General features: G+C 34.6%; 1 protein-coding gene and 1 long non-coding RNA gene across 2 annotated transcripts in view; one reads left to right on the top strand and one right to left on the bottom strand.

The window, feature by feature from the left end:
* Nucleotides 1-18,163, top strand: part of LOC125675767 (titin-like) — a 249,910-nt gene that overhangs the window by 124,223 nt on the left and 107,524 nt on the right. The window lies entirely within an intron of this gene.
* Nucleotides 1-18,163, bottom strand: part of LOC130053327 (uncharacterized) — a 36,394-nt gene that overhangs the window by 4,012 nt on the left and 14,219 nt on the right. The gene's annotated exons all lie outside the window — the stretch shown is intronic.

Raw genomic sequence — 18,163 nt, 5'->3', positions numbered from 1 at the left:
GGTGACGTCTCCATATGAGTGAAATATTCTCGAGAGGGATGTTAAACAATGTTCAATCAATCAATCTTGAAAATTGTCGATGATCTTACTTATAATTTGAAATTAATTTCCAAGAGCTCTACGCAAATCAGCTAAGAAAATCCCCACGAAGTTACCTTCGTAAGCATCAACAATTGACACTGAAATATCTACAATTTATTCAATCTACAAAAATAGTCACATAGTCTTAATTTTGCTCATGTAAAAAGTCAAAGATAATGAACAGTGATCAATCTCATAACTCCTATATGGAATAAAAAATTAAGAGCTGGGCAAACATGGAGCCCTGTATATATCAGAGGTTGGATCAGGCCCCTAGGAGGATTAAGCATCCCCTGTTGACTGGTCATACCAGCTGTGAGCCTTATATCTTGACAAGTAAACTTACAGGTGCTTGTGTATAGGACTTCAGGTCCCTTTCCCCCTCCTTGTTTTTAATGGTATTTCAGGTATATTTCTGATAAAATATCAAACTTTAGAGTGTTTTCATTTAAATGGATTATACAAATCTTGCAGAGAAACCATTTTTTAAAATGTCACATCACCAATTATAATAGATGAACAAGGTAGGCAATACAGCCAGCAACATTTTGACAACAAGAGTACCGCAAACAGTAAATAATACGCCCGTGAAATGCTTACATAGGGTGTTTTTCTTGTGCTATAATTTGTATAACTTTGCTTCAGGTAGTATCAGCCATCATGAGGCTGTGACAAACTTTCATATGAACAAAGGGTCTTAGCTTAAATATCGAGATTTCCTCAAAATGAACCAAGTTCAACAACCTGTAATTTTTTCAAAAATGGAAGAAAATCAAAATCCTTCCTTAGATGCACATCTTCAATACCCATACAAACACTGCACAAAAAAAGATGGTCCTCACTTGAAAACTGTGGGAGGAGTTGGGCGGACAAATTATGTACCCTCCATAGAATATTAATTTCCAAATAGACTAAGTTCAACAACCTGTAATTTTCTCAAAAATTGTAGAAAATCAAAATCCATCCCATATGCACATCTTCAGTACCTATACAAACACTCCACAAAATAAGAAGGTCCTCACTTGAAAACTGTAGGAGGAATTGGGCAGACAAATTATGTACCCTCCAAAGAATATTAATTTCCAAATAGACTAAGTTCAACAGCCTGTAATTTTCTCAAAAATTGTAGAAAATCAAAATCCATCCCACATGCACATCTTCAATACCCATACAAACACTCCACAAAATAAGAAGGTCCTCAGTTGAAAACTGTGGGAGGAGTAGGGTGGACAAATTATGTACCCTCCATATAATAATTATTTCCAAATAAAGAGGCAAAACTCCTGGAAAAAAGGTCAAAATTGATCAAAATTGCAGTATGATCTAGAGTGACCCACAAAGAAGCTACACAGCAAGTTTCAGCATGATATGTGAAAGGGAAATGAAATTATAAAGAGAAAACCCCAAACAGATGGACGGACAGACGTACAGACATCGCTGTACCATAATACGTCCCGTCTAAAGACGGGCGTATAAAAATTACACTTTGCTGAAAAACCCTACTGAAAGGGCAACAATAATGCACCTCCCAACTGAAAAGAACAGTCATTCTAAATCTACTGATGATTCTTGGATTAAATGCATTGCTATTTGGTGCACAATAATTTCTTCATGCTGTTCAATTTCATCGTTTTAACCTCACCACCTATAACGAATGGAAGGTGAGATGCTGAGATATATCTGTCTCAGCCCACTATTTTTAGAACAAGAGGCCCATGGGCCACATCGCTCACATGAGTCACCTTGGTCCATATCAGAAGATTTTCCATATCTATTTGCATGTATAACCGTAGTCCCTATTATGGCCCCAAACCTACCCCTGGAGGCCATGGTTTTTGCAAACTTGAATCTACACTATGTCAGAAAGCTTTCATGTAAATGTTAACTTCTTTGGACCAATGGTTCTTGAGAAGAAGATTTTTAAAGATTTTCCCTATATATTTGTATGTAAAACTTTGATCCCCTATTGTGGCCCCATCCTACCCCCGGGGGCCATAATTTTAACAAACCTGAATCTGCACTATATCAGAAAGCTTTCATATAAATCTCAGCTTTTCTGGCTTAGTGGTTCTGGGAAGAAGATTTTTAAAGATTTTTCCTATATATTTGTATGTAAAACTTTGATCCCCTATTGTGGCCCCATCCTACTCCAAGGGGCCATGATTTTAAGAATTTAAAATCTGTATTATATAAGGAAGCTTTCATATAAATCTCAGCTTTTCTGGCTCAGTGGTTCTTGGGAAGAAGATTTTTAAAGATTTTTCCTATATATTTGTATGTAAAACTTTGACCCCGCTATTGTGGCCCCATCCGACCCCCGGGGGGGGGGGGGGGGGGGGGGGGGGGGGGGGGGGGGGGGGCATGATTTTAACAATTTAGAATCTGCACTATATCAGGAAGCTTTCATATAAATCTCAGCTTTTCTGCCTCAGTGGTTCTTGAGAAGAAGATTTTAAAAGATTTTCCCTATATATTTGTATGTAAAACTTTGATCCCCTATTGTGGCCCCATCCGACCCCCGGGGGCCATGATTTTAACAATTTAGAATCTGTACTATATCAGAAAGCTTTCATATAAATCTCAGCTTTTCTGGCTCAGTGGTTCTTGGGAAGAAGATTTTTAAAGGCATAGGGTCTATCTTTTATCTTAAAAATGACATCACAATATTTTGCAAGAAGAACTCCAGAAAACAAAATTGCAGTATTAATTTTGAGTTATCTATAGCTGCAGCGCTTGGAAATTGAAGTCATTTTGACGTTTTAGCCCTTTATAAAAATTTTGTCTGGAGGACAATATATTAAACTGGTACCCCGCTGATTAGTGGCTACACACAAACATAAGAGATGCGAAGTCAACAGGGTACCAGTTTAGGCAAATGAGAACAGGGAATTATTTTGTAATTACTATCATATCCAATGTGTTTGTAAACATTCTGATGAACTTTTTGTGATTTTTAAGTTATGATCTTAAATTTCGCCACCTTTTTGGAACATGCAAAATTTCACCAATATCTTAGACCCTATGCCTTTAAAGATTTTTCCTATATATTTTTATGTAAAACTTTGATCCCCTATTGTGGCCCCATCCGACCCCCGGGGGGCCATGATTTTAACAATTTAAAATCTGCACTATATCAGGAAGCTTTCATATAAATCTCAGCTTTTCTGGCTCAGTGGTTCTTGAGAAGAAGATTTTTAAAGATTTTCCCATTATATTTGTATGTAAAACTTTGATCCCCTATTGTGGCCCCATCCGACCCCTGGGGGCCATGATTTTAACAATTTAGAATCTGCACTACCTAATAAAGCTTATCTATAAATTTCATCTTTTCTGGCCCAGTGGTTCTTGAGAAGAAGATTTTTTAATGACCCTACCCTATTTTTACCTCTTCTTGATTATCTCCCCTTGGAAGGTGGCCTAGCCCTTCATTTTAACAATTTAGAATTCCCTTTACCTAAGGATGTTTTGTGCCAACTTTGGTTGAAATTGGCCCAGTGGTTGTTGAGAAGAAGTTGAAAATGTGAAAAGTTTACAGACAGACAGACAGACGTACGGACGCCGGAATACGGGTGATCAGAAAAGCTCACTTGAGCTTTCAGCTCAGGTGAGCTAATAAAAAACCAGAGGTGAGGTATTAATTGTTGATGGCATTTGCAATTGGAAGAACACTTCTCAGATTAAATAGTTTACTGCGACAAAATATTTTCATCTATTTAATTTGTAGGAAGAATTCAATTTGTATTTTATTAAAGGACACATCTCGTGTTTTCAAAGTATACAGAATTATATGCATTTTGTCTTCCTTATGCTTATAGAAATTAATTGTAATAGTTCGTTCGCTGAAGTATTGCGATAATTAGCCACAATACGGACTTAAATCTAAGCCCCGATTTCAAAAAGCCTAGTTAATTAGATAGGTAGTCACGTGGTACAGTGACGTCATATGCGACCTTCGTCGATCAACTTGTTGTAAAAGTAGTGTTAGATATTTTTAAAAACTCGGGTTTTAGGGGCCTGATTTATTTACCATGGATAACATTTATTTCGATGTTGACAAATTTCCCGATCGAGTCTTACATCTTTTAGCCACCAGTGCATACAAATAGCGACCCAAATGTAGCGAGAAAAGCGAGTACGAAATCTGCATAAATTTGCGAGTAAATAATGTTTACATGGGATCACTGTCTAAACACAATTTGGTAATGCCATTTCTGTAAACAACTGTAATTAGCGTTGTTGCTTTTCTAAACTAAACAGTGCAATAAATATTAAATTTATTTTTGGAGAAGTTAGATAGGCCTAAATTATGATACGATTATGTATCATTGACAACTAGGCCTACTGTCACGGGTGCATTTCGAAAAGAAAGAAAAAATAATAATAATAACTAGATTCGATCTCGTTGCGAGCAACGAGTGGGTCTTCCGTCCAAATTTAGATGTGATTAGATAAGAATTTGACTGACATTTTCGTTCATAAATAATGATACAAATATATTGTCTAGACGTACAATTTAGCTTTGGTAATGTTTTACAAATATTGATCATTTAAATGTTATAAATTAAAGACTCTGTCTACCTCTCGGCAACTAATTAAAGGGGTCAGCTTTTTTTCGAGAAAAAAGTTAATAATGTTATTTACTGCGATACAGATTCAACTGATCAGGCGAGTCATGCCGCCCGGAGGCCTATTTTTTTTATATCATTCTAGATATATCTCGCAAAACTGAACAAATTTTGTTCTACATGTCCTATGGAAATTTTCTTAAGAAAAAAGTTATTAATTGCGACATTTATCAGACTGTTAAGGCGAGTCATAAGGCCCATGGGCCTTTTTCTTGATATCGTTTGAAAGATCTTTCAAACCTGAACAACTTTTGGTCTACATGTTTTATCAAAAGTTTCTCCAGAAAAAAGCTATTGATTGTGACACTAATCAAACTCTTCAGGCGAGCCATGAGGCCCGTTCACCTTTTTCATGATGTTGTTTGAAACATCTTGCAAAACTGAACAACTTTTGCTCTAGATGTCTCATTAAAAGTTTCTTGACTAAAATGTTATAGATTACAACAATAACCCAACTGTTCAGGTGAGCCATGCGACCCGCAGGCCTTATTCTTAACATCGTTAGTAACGCTTGCGAATCTCAACAACTTTTGTTCTACATGTCTTATCAAAAGTTTCTCGAGAAAAAAGTTATTCATGTTATTAATTGTGATACAAATTCGACTGTTCAGGCGAGCCATGACCCCCGCAGGCCTATTTTTTGATATCATTAGATAGATCTTGCAAAACTGAACAACTTTTATTCTACATGTTTCATCAAAGTTTCGTGAGGAAAAAGTTAATCATTGTAACAGAAATTCAATGGTTCAGGCGAGCCATGAAGCCCATGGACCCATTTCTTGATACGGCACGAAAGATCTCAATAAACTGTACAACTTTTGTTATATATGTCTAAAAAAAATATTTACGAGTATAACGTTATGCGACATTTATCACTGTTAAGGCGAGTCATAAGGCCCGTGGGCCTTTTTCTTGATATCGTTTGAAAGATCTTGCAAAACTGAACAACTTTTGTTCTACATGTCTTATCAAAAGTTTCTCCAGAAAAAAGTTAGTAATTGTGACACTGATCAAACTGTTCAGGCGAGCCATGAGGCCCGTTGGCCTTTTTCATGATGTTGTTCGAAAGATCTTGCAAAACTGAACAACTTTTGTTCAAGATGTCTTATTAAAAGTTTCTTGACAAAAATGTTATAGATTGCAACAATAACCCAACTGTTCAGGTGAGCCATGAGACCCGCAGGCCTATTTATTAACATCGTTAGTTAACCCTTGCGAAACTGAACAACTTTTGTTCTACATGTCTTGTCAAAAGTTTCTCGAGAAAAAAGTTATTCATGTTATTAATTGTGATACAAATTCGACTATTCAGGCGAGCCATGACGCCCTGAGGCCTAGTTTTTTATATCATTAGATAGATCTTGCAAACCTGAACAACTTTTATTCTACATGTCTTATCAAAAGTTTCGTGAGAAAAAAGTTAATCATTGTAACAGAAATTCAATGGTTCAGGCGAGCCATGAGGCCTATGGGCCCATTTCTTGATATGACACGAAAGATCTCAATAAACTGTACAACTTTTGTTATATATGTCTAAGCAAAATATTTACGAGTAAATAGTTATGATTTAAAACATGGAGAAAAATGGGACACTTTTTAAAACTCCATTTTCGACCCCTACCGAGCTTCCATACTAGGCACTTCTGGAAATTTTGAAAACCCAGGTGCACAACTACAACATGTCGTCTAACATCACTGAAAATTTCAGCACTCTAGCTTTTATCGTTTTTGTCTGGACAAAATGGTCATCTGAAAATCGATAAAAGGGGGATAACTTCCAACCGGAAGTGATTTGTCAAAAATTGAAACGGCGGTACAAACTTCAAATGGCAACGCATCAATCCTGAAAATTTGAAGCAAATTGATTAAGCCATCTCCGAGAAATCTTCTGCACAAAAATCGGTAAGGAGAAAAAAAAAGAATAATAATAATAACTAGATGCGATCTCGTTGCGAGCAACGAGTGGGTCTTCCGTCCAATTTTAGATGAGATGAGATAAGATTTTGACTGAGATTTTCGTTCTGTCTAATCAAAAGATACTCGAGAGAAAAGTTAGGAATTGTGACACTAATCAAACTGTTAAGGTGAGCCATGAGACCCATTTGCATTTTTCATGATGTTGTCCGAAAGATCTTGCAAAAGTTGTTCAGGATGTCTTATTAAAAGTTTTTTGACAAAAATGTTTTAGATTGCAACAATAACCCAACTGTACAGATGAGCCATGAGTCCCGCAGGCCTATTTCTTAACATTGTTAGTTAACGCTTGCGAAAGTGAACAACTTTTGTTCTACATGTCTTATCAAAAGTTTCTCAAGAAAAAAGTTATTGATTGTGACACTAATCAAACTGTTCAGGCGAGCCATGAAGCCCGTTCGCCTTTTTCATGATGTTGTTTGAAAGATCTTGCAAAACTGAACAACTTTTGTTCTAGATGTCTTATTTAAAGTTTCTTGACAAAAATGTTATAGATTGCAACAATAACCCAACTGTTCAGGTAAGCCATAAGACCCACAGGCCTATTTCTTAACATCGTTAGTTAACGCGTGCGAAACTGACCAACTTTTGTTCTACATGTCTTATCAAAAGTTTCTCCAGAAAATAGTTATTGATTGTGACACTAATCAAACTGTTCAGGCGAGCCATGAGGCCCGTTGGCCTTTTTGATGATGTTGTTCGAAAGATCTTGCAAAACTGAACAACTTTTGTTCTAGATGTCTTATTAAAAGTTTCTTGACAAAAATGTTATAGATTGCAATAATAACCCAACTGTTCAGGTGAGCCATGAGACCCGCAGTCCTATTTCTTAACATCGTTAGTTAACGCTTGCGAAACTGAACAACTTTTGTTCTACATGTCTTGTCAAAAGTCTTTCGAGAAAAGAGTTATCAATGTTATTAATTGCGATACAAATTTTACTGTTCAGGCGAGCTATGATGCCCGGGAGCCTTTTTTAAGATATCATTAAATAGATCTCGCAAAACTGAACAACTTTTATTCTACATGTCTTACCAAAAGTTTCGTGAGAAAAAAGTTAATCATTGTAACAGAAATTCAATGGTTCAGGCGAGCCATGAGGCCCATGGGCCTATTTCTTGATATGACACGAAAGATCTCAATAAACTGTACAACTTTTATTATATATATCTAATCAAAATATTTACGAGTAAAAAGTTATGATTTAAAACGTGGAAAAAAATTGGACACTTTTTTAAACTCCATTTTCAACCCCTACCGAGCTTCCATAATAGGCACTTCCGGAAATTTTGAAAACCCAGGTGCACAACTACAACATGTCGTCTAACATCACTGAAAATTTCAGCACTCTAGCTTTTATCGTTTTTGAGTTTTTGTCTGGACAAAATGGTCATCTGAAAATCGATAAAAGGGGGATAACTACCAACCGGAAGTGATTTTTCAAAAATTGAAACGGCGGTACAAACTTCAAATGGCAACGCATCAATCCTGAAAATTTGAAGCAAATCGATCCAGCCATCTCCGAGAAATCTTCTGCACAAAAATCGGTAAGGAGAAAAAAAAAGAATAATAATAATAATAACTAGACACGATCTCGTTGCGAGCAACGAGTAGGTCTTCCGTCCGATTTGTTCATGCACTCGGAGTTAAAAAAAAAAAAAGACAAATGAGTCCCAATTTAGTTTCCGACTTTAAGACACTTTAGATATAATCAATTTTTCATATCATAAGCTTCTGAAGCAAAGTTGCGGTGAAATTTGTTTGAAATTCGACTCTCCAGGCGAGCCATAAGGCCCGCGGGCCTATTTCTTGATGTCATTTGTTAGCCTTCTATAGACTCAACAACTTTAGTTCTATATGTCTTTACAAAATATTTACCTGTAAAAAGTTATTGAGATCGACCGATATCGACAAAAAATCGACTCTACAGGCGAGCCATTAGGACCATAGGCCTATTTCTTGATACCAATCGATAGATCTCGATAAACTGAAGAACTGAAGCGGCCCACAGACCCATTTTTTGATATTGATCGATAGGTTATGACACATTGAACAACTTTTGTTCAATAATGCTTTTCAAAAAATATGTCGTTTTAAAGATATGAGGCCTCAAATATTTACGAGTTTGGCCCTTGAAATCTCTAATTACGTAACATATGACCTACTTTTTGATTTGATAAGATCAAGCTCGTTGAGATGAACATTTCTGCTTCTACAACTTATTATAAAATATTAATAGTTTCTGAGATATTCTCAAAAACATTTGGACCCTTCTGAACCCCTAATTTAAAGGGCCAGCCCGTTTTGCTTGATATCGTAAGAAAGGCCTTGTCATTTTAAACATTTTTTGCTCAACAAGTATTTAGAAATTCTTTACCGTTCTCCAGTTATCTCTACAAGAAATATTTAGGGGCCAAACTGTAGCTCCCTAACGGGGCCACATAGGGAAAAAGCGAAATGTACATATTGTTTAGATTATCATTCTGAACAACTTTTGTTCAATAATGCTTTTCAAAATATTTGTCATTTTCAAGATATGATGCGTCAATTATTAATGATTTTGGCCCTTAAAATCCCTTATTACGTAACATATGACCTACTTTTTGATTTGATAAGAACAAGCTCGTTTAGATGAACATTTCCGCTTGAATGACTTATTACAAAATATGAATAGTTTCTGAGATATTCTCATAAACCTTTGGACCCTTCTGGGCCCCTAATTTAAAGGGTCAGCCCCTCTTGCTTGATACCGTAAGAAAGGTCATGACATTTCAAACATTTTTTGTTCAACAAGTATTTAGAAATTCTTTACCGTTCTCGAGTTATTTCTAGAAGTAATTTTTAGGGGCCAAACTGTAGCTCCCTAACGGGGCCACATAGGGTAAAAACGAAATATGCATATTGTTCAGATCATCATTCTGAACAACTTTTCTTCTTTATTGCTTTTCAAAATATTTGTCGTTTTCGAGATACAAGGGGTACAACGTTTATGGTTTTGGCCCTTAAAATCCCTTATTACGTAACATATGACCTAAATTTTTATATGAATAGATTTGGATTGTTGAGATGAACATTTTTTGTTCTTTGACTTATATCAAAATATTAACGATTTTTGAGATATTTGATGTAGACTTTGAGCCCTTCTAGATCCCTAATTTAAAAGGCTAACCCCTAAATCTTGATATTTTCGAAAAGATCTCGTAAATGTGCACAACTTTTGTTCTACATGTCTTAACAAAATATATGCAAGAAAAAAGATATTGTAGATCAAAGGTCAAAAATCGCCGAAATCGGAGAAAAATTTTGGCATCCATTTTTTCAGGTCCAGGCGAGCGTTTAGGCAAATCGCCTCCGGTAAAATCGAATCCCCCACAAATCTTCTAAAATGTTTACTCTATCTTGTGTAGAAATTTCAAGACTCTAGCTTCAAAACTAACGGAGGAGATGTGTGGACAACAAGGCCCTTCAAAAAGTCATTAAAAGAGAGATAACTCCTGACCGGAAGTGACGTCAAGCACGAAATTTTGCAAGCAACGTCTCGTCACCAAAAGACATCTTTCCTGAAAATTTCGTGAAAATCAATGGAGAAATGGCTGAGAAAAACGCGTGTACTACCAAGGAAAATAATAATAATAATAATAATAATAATAATAATGAAGAAGAAGAACGTGAACAATAATAGTAAGGTCTTCCGCAGGAGACGGAAGACCTTAATAAGAAAAGTGAAAAATCAACAATAGAATAATAGAAGGGTCTTCCGCTGAAGACGGAAGACCCTAATAATAAGAAGAAAAGTGAAAAATCAACAATAGAATAATAGAAGGGTCTTCCGCTGAAGACGGAAGACCCTAATGATCAAACTTATTGTGAAAATCACAATACTTTTAAATCATTTTATTAAAGCAAGTTTATTAGGCCTAATCATTATTTTTTGTTATCAACACGTTGTTACTTAGGTAGTGGGAGCGCGGCGTGCTGTTGTTGTAAACACGTACGTGTTCCTTAAAAAAAAAAATGAAAGCATTATAATTCAATTCAAAGTCAGGAAATATTATATTTTATTATTTATAATTGAAAGTTCAAATATCTTTTATCTTTAATTTTTTAAAAACTACCAGTTGGTAGACACTGCTAGCAAAGTTCTGCCTATATGTTGTTACAAGGTGAGGGTCAGTTGGTGCGAGTGTGTATTGAATTCGAGAGCAGAACGGAAAGTATATGCTGTAGACCTATATGTAACAGTGCGTAGCTTCGATAGAACCATTTTCTCGCAGTTTATCTACGTCTTTGTCCAAGTGCTTGTTTGAAAAAGTACAGGGACAAATTCTACTAGGTTTTTTTAAAGGCAAAGTCGTTGTGCCGACAAAAAATATACACGTCTTGTCCCTCATACCTTCCTTCGAAAATTGAAAAAAACAAGTCCAAATCCTCTCTAATGACAGCAAGTACACCCTTAAACGGCACAAAACACCCTAATGCAGCGTTATTTACAAGCTGTTAATGTGATAATTGTTTGTTTGTAAATTAAATCTAATCTGTTTATGAAATGGCTATCAACTGTTTTCAAATCTTCTCGCTCGAGGTCGCATATGACGTCACAGATAATGGCGCGTAAAATATCGAAGAAAATATGCATATCGCAAGATTTGAATTTCATCGCTTTCAAACTCGAAAACTACGCAAACTGTTTCATTTAAAACACATGTAAAGTAGTTTTAGGCATGAAATGAATTAATTTTGCTGAAAAAATTAAAAAGTTTAAAAACATGCGATGTGTCCTTTAAGACGTGACTTTATAGTATAACTAAACTTTAAGTAAATGATACAGCTATAAGGCTTATCATTCAACATATTACATGATGAACAGAATATCAAGAATACATGTTTTTTTATTCCCTCTTTTAAATTGAGCAATTTTGACTAAAACTTAATGGGTTCAACTTTGTGTATAAATAATGAAGATTATGTGAATCAACAAAGAAGCGCATATAGAATGTGAGTGTGGTTAATTCTACACAATGTGTGCTGTAAAATTCTAATTGAATATCAGTCGGCTATAATGGAAAGATATATTTCACCATTATGTATTTAAAAGGCAATAAAATAATTCAATCTAACTATTTAGAAAAGGAAAACTTAAATGCTATTTTATTCATTACATGTATTGATTGTTACATGGGTACAAATGCTCTATCTGTCAATTAGCTGACGCTTGTTGCTCAAGATTGATTGATTGCGGTTTTACGTCGTTTTGACAATATTTCAGCCATTCTATGGTGGTTAAATAATTGAAATATATTTGGTTGTGAGTGTTTGAGCCTCCCTGATGGCCCCCAGTGAGCATACTCTTTTTCAAAAATCAGGGAAACAATCTTTTGCATGTCAAGGAGACTGCAATCCTTGACAGGGGACACCCTTTAACGTCCCATCCGATGGACATAAAAGTTAAAAATACATACACAGGTCAAAATAAAGATAATTTTGTGTATATCAACATTTGTCATATCAAAGGATTCAACTTTTTCTGTAAAAATTGCATTCTTGTAAATATTGTATTATATTATTCATGTATTCTAGGATTATATGCATAAAGTACAAGTATTTACACATTTTTAAATTAATGATTTTATTCATCTTAAGTGTATATTATTGAAATTGATTTGTTGAGAAAATGAATAAATATCAGCGCATTTCAAAAAATATTATTTAAAACAGAGGTGAAAACGTTAGAACATTAAAATTTGATCTGAAATTGTCAACCGATTCTTAAAAAAAAATTATACCGACTTATAAGCAGGTCAATGGCAAATCCCTCCAAAATAGCCTACAAAATATACAACCGACTTATAGGCGAACCGACCTATTGGCGAGTATATACGGTAGGTAAGAGGAATTCCAATAATAGGCCTCTGTGGGGTTTTTTAGGTATCCTGTTATAGATTTTCAGTCAAATTGTCAGTACATTTATTTATATTTCCTTTGTCATGGAACTTACAAATCCATCTTGACAAATCAGAATCATGGCCACAAAATTGATAAAGCCGAAAGTCAAAACATTGATGGTTCAGTTGGGAAAAAATTAATCTAGAAATTAAAGGCGAAAATATAACTGTTACACTGTACCTTGCTGTTAGTTATTTAACAGTATTAAACAAATGCAGGAAGTAACGCCAGTGTTTGATTTATTTATTTGTGTGAATGAAATATGATTATCTAAAATTTAATTTTCTGTATAATCTCGATTATGAATCAAAAGATATCTCTCATTCAATTCGATTGCAAATTTCTTCCGATTCTCAAACACTAATCACTATTAATTTTGCATTGCTTACCGTCTAGGTATGAAAATCCTAAAATGAAAAGTCACTAAATTTTCCATTCAAATGATATAACTTCCATTACACAATATTCTATCTTCTGAAATTGAAGAGTTCCTATAGTCTGTATTATCTAGTTAGGCCACACTTTTTTAATTCATTGGTTTGCAGACTTTTTTCTTCAAATTAGGGTTGGGAGGGAGGGGGAAAAAATGAAATAAACATTAAAATATCTATCATTTTATTTTCAATTAATCATTTAAGTTAACATCATTTGTGAATATACAAATACACAAAACATATGCATTAAATATTTAATTAGATAAAAATTCTAGTATGCAATGAATTTAAAAAAAAATCAATTTCAAATTCAGTGTATAACTATTATATCTAGGTAATATTACCTTAAGCTGAAAATGTGTAAGGTATATGTCATATCTCTTTGATGTTGTAGAGTATTCAGTATAAATTATAATGCTGTTCAGTAATTTTGCTGTATATGCTGAAGCAAAGATTTTACAGTTACCATATTAACAAAATGTAAATATAATGAAAACTAGTTCTAATTGTAACGGGGACCGTTACAGATGTTCCCCAAACCTCCCCCAATTAAAAAGTGATGTCCTTGTGAATCTATAGGAAAAAATCATTTTATTTTAGCCTTTAATTACATGTAGTACGTTCAATATGGTCATTTCAGTACCAAGAAATGAAAGAAAGCGTTGCACGTGCATACACGTGCACGCATGTATGATTCCGATTTTTTGTTGATGTCGTTCAACAGGCATTTGTATCATATACCCACAGTATGAATTTCATAACGTTTCCACCAAATATAAGGAAGTTATAGCGATTTTAAAATCGTCCAATCAGAAATCAGCACACGTGCATGCACGTGCTGAGCAGTAATTCTAACCACAGCAATTTGTAAGAAGTACCAAGATACATCTAAACCCCTAATATGAATAGAATTTGATGAAAAACAAAAACGTTATCGTCCTTTAAAAATTGAACATTTAAAAAACGTTGCACGCGCATGCGCGTGTGCGTTGGCATTTTTTGTTACACCAACATATAGATACACATATTGTCTACATATGCTGTGAATATCATCTCATTCGCTTCATAAATAAGATAGTTACAAACGTTTTAGCATTATCCAATCAAAATGAAGCGCACGTGCATGCGCGTGCACATTGGTAATTTTGACCATGTAAATCAGTTAAGGGTCTCAATATCTACCTATGATATGAATTTCAAGCCATTTCAATGAACAACAAAAAAGTTAGACTGATTCCAAAGTTAGCGTACAAATTTTGTAATGTGCGTGCACGCGCATGCAAAATAACTATTATTTTTCATATGTACAAATGATATACTATCATCCTATTTAGGTTTTATATCGCTTCCTTCAATATTCTGATTTTCCATTTTTTGTACCAAAATTGCAATGCACGTGCGCGCGCGTGCATGCACGTGCAAACAAAATGACTATCACTATGCACATCTACAAACGCTATACTATCATCCTGGAAAGTTTCATATCGATCCCTTTTGTAGTTTCTGAGAACACTACCGGACAAAAAAGTACCGGAGAAAAAGAATAATAACTAGACACTCATTACTAGTAATGAGTAGGTCTTCCGTTTGTTCACTTCCGGTAAAGAGTTTTCTGATCCTACGAAAACCATTCAAATCTATCAGAGAGTGTACTTGAACAATAAGTGAGAAATGTATTATCGAATTTTTTACTCATTTCTTGTAACTTCTGGTGACGACCGGAAGTACTATTCAGATGTGTTTTCCTATAAATGACAGCGACTCTTTACTGTCTCTATTCCCTGAAAATTTCACGTCTCTATCTGAAAGAGTTCTCAACAAAAAGAAGTACATTGTAAACTAAAGAAAGAAAAAGTAGTTGGTAACTACCGACCGGAAGTCAATTTAGAAAAACAAAATAGTCAAAACTCTAGAAGTTGATACTGTTCTTAAGACATGTGAGAATCATATGAAAGACTTCAAATATAAGCGAGAGTTATGGGGACAAAGAGACGAAAAGTAAAAAAGTATTTTATCAAGAAACCGGAACTAGTCGTTTTGACTACCGACAGGGTCAATATTCTTTTGACACTTTGAAAGAGACTTAATAAACAAGTATAGGTTTCAATTTAAAAGAATTTTTTTGAAATTTACGATTATTTCAATCACTTCCGGTGACGACAGGAAGTGACGGTCGACATGTTCAACCCCCTACAGCACGGTTACAAACGGAGATTGATGATCCCTGAATATTTGATGAACCTATATTTTACCTTTTCCAAGAAAAATGCTGGACAAAATTCCTTTTGAGAAACAGAAAATCGGCCATATTTTCCGACCAGAAGTGAATTTTGTAAAAACAAAAATAATTATAGCAAGGTCATTTCATAAGACATTATTCCTAAAAATTTCAAGAAAATATGTCCAGCCATCTCTGAGAAATCACTCGAAGAAATCGGAAAATCGACATTTTTTAAATTACTTCCGGTATAGACCGGAGGTGACGGACAAAAAAATTGAATGTATGTGTACAATGGACTGATGTTAGTTGATCAACTCTACAAGTTTCAAGCGTCTATCTGTATTCATTATTGAGAAACTGAAAAAACAAGGTTTGAATATGTCCACCCCATATCTCACGACCGGAAGTGAATTTTACAAAAATATTTAAACATACTCTAAGACATTTATAGTGTCTATAACATATGTAAAATTCAAATCATTAACTTGTTTTATGACCGAGATTTATGGCACTGAAAAATGAGAGAATGAATAGTCTTACTTTGATATAACCGGAAGTTGGAGATTCAACTTCCGGTGGGGTCAATAGTTTTTGAGAATTAGAACGAGACCTAATAAACCGATATAGGTTTCAATTTCAAAGAAAAAAGTTTGGAATTTTTTATTCATTTAATCACTTCCGGTGACGACCGGAAGTGACGCCCGACATTCTTTGCCCCCTATTGCACGCCTACAAAGTGAGATCTATTAACTCTAAAAATTTGGTGACTCTATCTTTTACCGTTTCTGAGAAAAACGCTGGACAACGAAAACAGTTAATAAGCCGTATTTGCCGACCGGAAGTGAATTTTACAAAAATATTTGACGTTACTCTAGACATTTATAGTGACTATAATATATGTAAAACTCAACTTATTAACTAGTTTCATAAGCGAGATTTATGGCACTGAAAAATGAGAGAATGAATAGTCTTTCTTTGCTATAACCGGAAGTTGGAGATTCAACTTCCGGTGGGGTCAACAATTTTTGAGAATTAAAACGAGATATAGTAAACCGAAATAGGTTTCAATTTGAAAGAAAAAAGTTTGAAATTGATGATTCATTTAATCACTTCCGGTGACGACCGGAAGTGACGGCGACAAAAAATATTACGTGCATGCACCATAGAGAAAATAGATCTATCATCCCTGAAAGTTTCATTCGATTATCTTTAGTGGTTTTCAAGTTTACCCCCGGACAAAGTTGCTGACAAAAACCGGAAAATCGGACGAATCTCACAAACGGAAGTGAATTTTGAAAAAATGAAAAAAATTCCTCGAGGTACACTCGTTCTTTTCAATCTGTGAAAGTTTCAGGAAAATCCTTCCAACGGTCTCGGAGACGAAAGGGAAAAAAAAAAAAATAATAAACAGTAGAATCACTAGAAGGTCTTCCGTTGGTAACGGAAGACCTTAATAATAATAATAATAATAACTAGTACTTATTGTAACGGGGACCGTTACAGATGTTCCCCAAACACTCCCCCATTTAGCAAGTGGTGTCACTTATTTCAGTACAAGTGGTTTTGACCATTGGAAACTGTATAGCATGTGAATATATAACTATCTTTTAACATTCAGTCCATTCCATACTAGTTCAAATCAGTTATAAAGATCTGAGAGTTTTGTTCACGTGCACGTACGTGCTTGCACGTGCATATAAATAATTCGACCATCTCGATACATTACAAGTCTTACCATATGAGTACAACAGAAGTTTCACAACTGTTCAATGAAAAACGAGAAATTAACGGCAACTCAAAACTACAAAGACCGAAATCAATGCACGTGCATACACGTGCGCGTGAGTATGACACAACAATTTTGTTGATGCTAATCAATAGACATTTGAACAATATACTTACTATATGAATTTGGTATCGATTGCTTCACTCATAAGAAAGTTATTGGGATTTCAAAATCGTCCAATCAGAATTAAGCGCACGTGCATGCGCATGCAGGGAAGTGATTTTGAGACTATTAATAAATTGACAGGCCCAAAACATACCTGCAACCTAATTTTCAAACCTATTCATTGCAATCTCAAAATGTTATAGACCAATATTTAAATTTAGACGTCAAAAATTACATTGCACGCGCATTCACGTGCACGCGATTTTCATAATGGAAAATTTGTTGACATCATTTCATAGACATTCATATCATAGATCCTCAGGGTAAATTTGAATTCATTTCAGTTTTTAATTCAATAGTTATGACCATTTTAGTACCCGAAAAATGAAAGAAAAGCTATGCACGTGCATACATGCGCACGTGAGTATGACTCAGCATCAATGTTGATGTCATTCAATAGACATTTGATAGATATACTTACAGTATAAATTTCATATTGTTTCCATCATTTATAAGAAAGTTATGGCGATTTGAAAATCGTCCAATCACAATTTAGCACACGTGCATGCACGTGCCGGATGGTAATTATGACTGTACACTTTTGTTAAGAATATCAAGATACATATACAATACAAGTTTGAAAAGATTTTGACAAAAAACAAAAACGTTATGGTCATTGAATTAATTGAATATTCAAATGTCAATGCACGTGCGTGCGCATGCGCGTTTGCAATTTTTATTACATCGGTCTGTAGATATTTGGCATGTCTACCTATCCTGTAAATATCATTAAATTTCCTTAATTGGTATGAATGTTATAAATGGTTTTGTATTATCCAATCAAATTGAAGCACACGTGCATGCGCGTGCAGAATTGAAATTTTCATGATGCTAAACAGTTAAGGGTCTCAAGTTATACCTGCAATATAAATATCAAACGATTTCATTGAAAAATAAAAAAGTTAGACGCATTCCAAAATTTGTAAACAAAAAA

The sequence above is a fragment of the Ostrea edulis genome, chromosome 3 (genome assembly GCF_947568905.1).
Source record: "Ostrea edulis chromosome 3, xbOstEdul1.1, whole genome shotgun sequence".
Taxonomy (NCBI): Eukaryota; Metazoa; Mollusca; class Bivalvia; order Ostreida; family Ostreidae; genus Ostrea; species Ostrea edulis.
The sequence above is the reverse complement of the archived record's forward strand: the minus strand, read 5'-3'. Positions and strand labels throughout refer to the sequence as shown.